At 50.3% G+C, this 6199-nt stretch overlaps 1 long non-coding RNA gene across 1 annotated transcript; it reads right to left on the reverse strand.

Moving 5' to 3' along the window:
• Positions 1-1323: 1323 nt before the first annotated feature.
• Positions 1324-5551, reverse strand: LOC147649971 (uncharacterized). Its single transcript, XR_015277247.1, has 5 exons — positions 5371-5551; positions 5048-5281; positions 2219-4756; positions 1891-2124; positions 1324-1599 (listed from the first exon to the last, which is right to left on the reverse strand). It is a non-coding gene; the product is annotated as an uncharacterized LOC147649971 (long non-coding RNA).
• Positions 5552-6199: the final 648 nt, after the last annotated feature.

Raw genomic sequence — 6199 nt, forward strand, 5'->3', positions numbered from 1 at the left:
CCTGGGGAATGCAGCTAAAGCCAGCCAAAAGCAATTTCTGGAAAGTCAAGCCTGCTTTACGTTTTCTGGAGTTTGCTTGTGCCAACTTCACCAGTCATTTCTAAAAAAGGAAAAGAAACTCCAAGCAAAAGAGAGAAAAACACAAAGAAACCAACCCAAAGAAACCAATCAAACAAACAGATAAAACACCCCCAATCAAACCAAAGGCAATGAGAAGTTAGGACTAGTTGTAAGGATATCACAGCAGGCGAATGGCTGCTTCCTACTTGGATCACCATCCAAAGCCACCTAGAACAACTTCTCCAAAACATATCCAACAGGACAAATGGAAAAAGTGATCCATGGCAGCTCTGCATTGTGGTGAAGGATGAGCATGCAGTGGTCCAGATGCAGCATTGCTCACCCTCCAGGCTGCTGTTTGCTCTGCTGAAAGACTCTTGCAGGACTCTTGTGGCCCCTCTCCATGCAATGGAAATCATTGCCACAGCTCTCAGTTGAGGCACTGGCATTTCCAGAGCCAGATTCAGGCACAATCCTACTGCCTGCTGAGCATCTGGGAAAGGTGCTGAGCATCTTCAGGCCTAGAAGCACAAAAGAGCTCAGGCTCTCCCCGAACTGGGTTTTCAGGGCAGCTTTCCATATCTCTGCAAGATTTCTTCATCCCTCAACACGTCTGACTTTATTATGTCCAACGATGCATTTGGGTTTCTTCCGTCCTCTTGTGTGCCCGTGAGTAACCTTCCACGTGGATGAAGGAGATTGTGTACAGGACAATTGATTGCGGCATTGCCATTTGGCTTCACTGTCACTCAGCTGAACACGGTCCTTATCTAAGAAGGACTTCCAAGAAATGGGTAGGAGTTTTGGCTGTGAGAGGAGCAGAAAGCACATTTTCTACAGCAAATTGCTAGCTGATGCACTTTCCTCCCTGCCAAAATAGTGATTGCCATTCATCTTCCTGGGAAGAATGTAAAGACCCATTCAGAGATGCCAGGTTCAGCTGGCCTGTGGCTTTGTGTGCCTCATTTCACATGTCCAATTTCAAGGGCCACTAAAAGAGACTCATGTTTGCCTTGCTACCCACAAGTGCTGTAGGTATTTCCAGGAGAAGAGGGAAAACATCGCTGTCCTGTGGTGTGGTAGAAATGCCACCACAACTGTGATTGTGTGAGCAAAGCCAGCCAGTGCTTTTTGGGGCAGCAGCAGCAGCTGAGAGTGTGGCAGAGCGGTTGTGATACTCTTTTTAGAGTCCTGCAAACATTGTTCCCGAAACAACCCACAGCTTTGCAAATGTGCCCGAAGAAAATGCAAAGAGAACTGGGGTGTGAAAATCAAAGACTGTTTATCTGTAGAAGAAAAGGAACAAGAATGAACTACACCACATATTTACACTGTAAGAATATTGGTAACAACAACAACAACAACCACAACAACAACAACAAACTATAGAACCTATTTACCTGAGAAGAGATCTAACAAAACTCTATGAAACGTATTTACAGACAACTTAAACAAACTCTAAAACCTCTATCCTGAACACAACAACTGTAAAACGTATGTACAGCAGGGTGGCATCTGTGTCTGTGATGTCCCTAAGTCCTGGAAGAAAAACAAGTAGCACGGTCAGTGCAGTCAGGCACGGAAGGGTGTTCCATGTGCTGCCGGGCTGGGACACTGGCCCAGTGGGACTCTGCTGCCAGAAGGGAGCCTGGCTGGGGGCTGTGGCCCAGGCACTGGAACAGGGCTTGTGTGGCCCACAGCAAGCCCAGGCCAGGCCAGGGATGGCCAGCAGAATCCAGTGCATGGGCTAGCGTGTCCCTGAGCAGGAAGTGCCCAGCCCGGCCCCAGGCTGGCAGCAGGGGCCCCACTCTGCCTGTGGGGAGCACCTGCCTGTTCTGCTGCTGGCATCGGTCTTCATCCCAAGACCATGTCTTGCTCCTTGTCTTTTAGATCAATATCCATCTCTTCAACATAATCTTTCGTTTCCACCTCCATCTCTTCCTCTGTCTCGTACATATCCACATCCATCTCTTGCTCTCCAGTATCCTCTCCGTCCACTTCCATGGCTTCTTCTCTATCAGTCTGTGTATCGACGTCCGTCTCCTCCTCTCCGTCTGTGCCAGCCTGCAGAGGTAGCAAAATTTCCCAGCCTGTCCCACAGAGCTCCAGCCCAGCCAGGCAGCTGCGGGGTGTCCGCCTCCGTGGAATAGTACCATACCTCTTTTGGAACAAATGCAGACATCCTGCAGGGATGGAGAGCAAAATCCAAGCGATGGGGAGCTTTGGGGACTGCTGGGGGAATCAGGGAGCAGGTGGCAACAAGGTGACAGGGGTAGGCTTGGAGCAGGGTGAATGAAGAGCGTGCTGGCACAAGGAGCCAAGGGTTGTGTTGTGGCCGTTGCTGGATGCTGGAAGTTCTAGCTGGAGCGTGCACTGTGACATCACCGCCAGGAGTTCAGGCCCAGGCTGAAGTGGACAACGGAGACCGTAGAATGAATGATGGAATCCCTGGGTGCTTGGGCTTGGAAGGGACCCTAAAGACCATCTTGTTCCAAGCGGAGCGATCTTCCCCTAGAATAGGTTGCTCAGAGCCCCGCTCCCAGCTGGCCTTGGATGTTGCCAAGGATGGAGCATCCCCAGCCTCTGTGCACAGCCTGGGCCAGTGGCCCAGCAGCCGGAGTGGAAAAGAGCAGCTTCATTAGATCCAACTTCAAGCTCACTCCTGCAGTTGAAAGGCTTCTCCTCCCTGTGCCCATCTTTCCTAGAGCTGCAGGGAGGCCTCGCCAGCCCCCTTCTCTTTCCAGGCTGAGCATCCCCAGCCCCACACGGACAGCAGTCCGATGCGTGGCAGTCAAGGCTAAAGGGTAGCAAATGGCTACATCAGGAAGTGAGAGATGGAAGCTTTTGGAGATGGAAGCTTTACCTCTAAATGTAGAAAAGAAAGAGAAGTGGAGGGGGAAATGGTGGGACTCTGGCTCTGTTCTAACTGGCGAAGATTTTCTTTTCTTCTTTTCTGTCGTGCTAACCCAAGTTCTGTTGTTTGAAAGGAGGTTTAGCAAAATATCCATCGTCTTCTCCACTGCTGAAACACTGAACAACACCTGGGCAGGCTGAGGATGCAGAGCAAAACCTGCAAATATCTACTGCTGATCGTGATCCTGGGGAATGCAGCTAAAGCCAGCCAAAAGCAATTTCTGGAAAGTCAAGCCTGCTTTACGTTTTCTGGAGTTTGCTTGTGCCAACTTCACCAGTCATTTCTAAAAAAGGAAAAGAAACTCCAAGCAAAAGAGAGAAAAACACAAAGAAACCAACCCAAAGAAACCAATCAAACAAACAGATAAAACACCCCCAATCAAACCAAAGGCAATGAGAAGTTAGGACTAGTTGTAAGGATATCACAGCAGGCGAATGGCTGCTTCCTACTTGGATCACCATCCAAAGCCACCTAGAACAACTTGTCCAAAACATATCCAACAGGACAAATGGAAAAAGTGATCCATGGCAGCTCTGCATTGTGGTGAAGGATGAGCATGCAGTGGTCCAGATGCAGCATTGCTCACCCTCCAGGCTGCTGTTTGCTCTGCTGAAAGACTCTTGCAGGACTCTTGTGGCCCCTCTCCATGCAATGGAAATCATTGCCACAGCTCTCAGTTGAGGCACTGGCATTTCCAGAGCCAGATTCAGGCACAATCCTACTGCCTGCTGAGCATCTGGGAAAGGTGCTGAGCATCTTCAGGCCTAGAAGCACAAAAGAGCTCAGGCTCTCCCCGAACTGGGTTTTCAGGGTAGCTTTCCATATCTCTGCAAGATTTCTTCATCCCTCAACACGTCTGACTTTATTATGTCCAACGATGCATTTGGGTTTCTTCCGTCCTCTTGTGTGCCCGTGAGTAACCTTCCACGTGGATGAAGGAGATTGTGTACAGGACAATTGATTGCGGCATTGCCATTTGGCTTCACTGTCACTCAGCTGAACACGGTCCTTATCTAAGAAGGACTTCCAAGAAATGGGTAGGAGTTTTGGCTGTGAGAGGAGCAGAAAGCACATTTTCTACAGCAAATTGCTAGCTGATGCACTTTCCTCCCTGCCAAAATAGTGATTGCCATTCATCTTCCTGGGAAGAATGTAAAGACCCATTCAGAGATGCCAGGTTCAGCTGGCCTGTGGCTTTGTGTGCCTCATTTCACATGTCCAATTTCAAGGGCCACTAAAAGAGACTCATGTTTGCCTTGCTACCCACAAGTGCTGTAGGTATTTCCAGGAGAAGAGGGAAAACATCGCTGTCCTGTGGTGTGGTAGAAATGCCACCACAACTGTGATTGTGTGAGCAAAGCCAGCCAGTGCTTTTTGGGGCAGCAGCAGCAGCTGAGAGTGTGGCAGAGCGGTTGTGATACTCTTTTTAGAGTCCTGCAAACATTGTTCCCGAAACAACCCACAGCTTTGCAAATGTGCCCGAAGAAAATGCAAAGAGAACTGGGGTGTGAAAATCAAAGACTGTTTATCTGTAGAAGAAAAGGAACAAGAATGAACTACACCACATATTTACACTGTAAGAATATTGGTAACAACAACAACAACAACCACAACAACAACAACAAACTATAGAACCTATTTACCTGAGAAGAGATCTAACAAAACTCTATGAAACGTATTTACAGACAACTTAAACAAACTCTAAAACCTCTATCCTGAACACAACAACTGTAAAACGTATGTACAGCAGGGTGGCATCTGTGTCTGTGATGTCCCTAAGTCCTGGAAGAAAAACAAGTAGCACGGTCAGTGCAGTCAGGCACGGAAGGGTGTTCCATGTGCTGCCGGGCTGGGACACTGGCCCAGTGGGACTCTGCTGCCAGAAGGGAGCCTGGCTGGGGGCTGTGGCCCAGGCACTGGAACAGGGCTTGTGTGGCCCACAGCAAGCCCAGGCCAGGCCAGGGATGGCCAGCAGAATCCAGTGCATGGGCTAGCGTGTCCCTGAGCAGGAAGTGCCCAGCCCGGCCCCAGGCTGGCAGCAGGGGCCCCATTCTGCCTGTGGGGAGCACCTGCCTGTTCTGCTGCTGGCATCGGTCTTCATCCCAAGACCATGTCTTCCTCCTTGTCTTTTAGATCAATATCCATCTCTTCAACATAATCTTTCGTTTCCACCTCCATCTCTTCCTCTGTCTCGTACATATCCACATCCATCTCTTCCTCTCCAGTATCCTCTCCGTCCACTTCCATGGCTTCTTCTCTATCAGTCTGTGTATCGACGTCCGTCTCCTCCTCTCCGTCTGTGCCAGCCTGCAGAGGTAGCAAAATTTCCCAGCCTGTCCCACAGAGCTCCAGCCCAGCCAGGCAGCTGCGGGGTGTCCGCCTCCGTGGAATAGTACCATAGCTCTTTTGGAACAAATGCAGACATCCTGCAGGGATGGAGAGCAAAATCCAAGCGATGGGGAGCTTTGGGGACTGCTGGGGGAATCAGGGAGCAGGTGGCAACAAGGTGACAGGGGTAGGCTTGGAGCAGGGTGAATGAAGAGCGTGCTGGCACAAGGAGCCAAGGGTTGTGTTGTGGCCGTTGCTGGATGCTGGAAGTTCTAGCTGGAGCGTGCACTGTGACATCACCGCCAGGAGTTCAGGCCCAGGCTGAAGTGGACAACGGAGACCGTAGAATGAATGATGGAATCCCTGGGTGCTTGGGCTTGGAAGGGACCCTAAAGACCATCTTGTTCCAAGCGGAGCGATCTTCCCCTAGAATAGGTTGCTCAGAGCCCCGCTCCCAGCTGGCCTTGGATGTTGCCAAGGATGGAGCATCCCCAGCCTCTGTGCACAGCCTGGGCCAGTGGCCCAGCAGCCGGAGTGGAAAAGAGCAGCTTCATTAGATCCAACTTCAAGCTCACTCCTGCAGTTGAAAGGCTTCTCCTCCCTGTGCCCATCTTTCCTAGAGCTGCAGGGAGGCCTCGCCAGCCCCCTTCTCTTTCCAGGCTGAGCATCCCCAGCCCCACACGGACAGCAGTCCGATGCGTGGCAGTCAAGGCTAAAGGGTAGCAAATGGCTACATCAGGAAGTGAGAGATGGAAGCTTTTGGAGATGGAAGCTTTACCTCTAAATGTAGAAAAGAAAGAGAAGTGGAGGGGGAAATGGTGGGACTCTGGCTCTGTTCTAACTGGCGAAGATTTTCTTTTCTTCTTTTCTGTCGTGCTAACCCAAGTTCTGTTGTTT

The sequence above is a fragment of the Cyanistes caeruleus genome, chromosome 17 (assembly GCF_971803275.1).
Source record: "Cyanistes caeruleus chromosome 17, bCyaCae1.hap1.1, whole genome shotgun sequence".
Classification (NCBI taxonomy): domain Eukaryota; kingdom Metazoa; phylum Chordata; class Aves; order Passeriformes; family Paridae; genus Cyanistes; species Cyanistes caeruleus.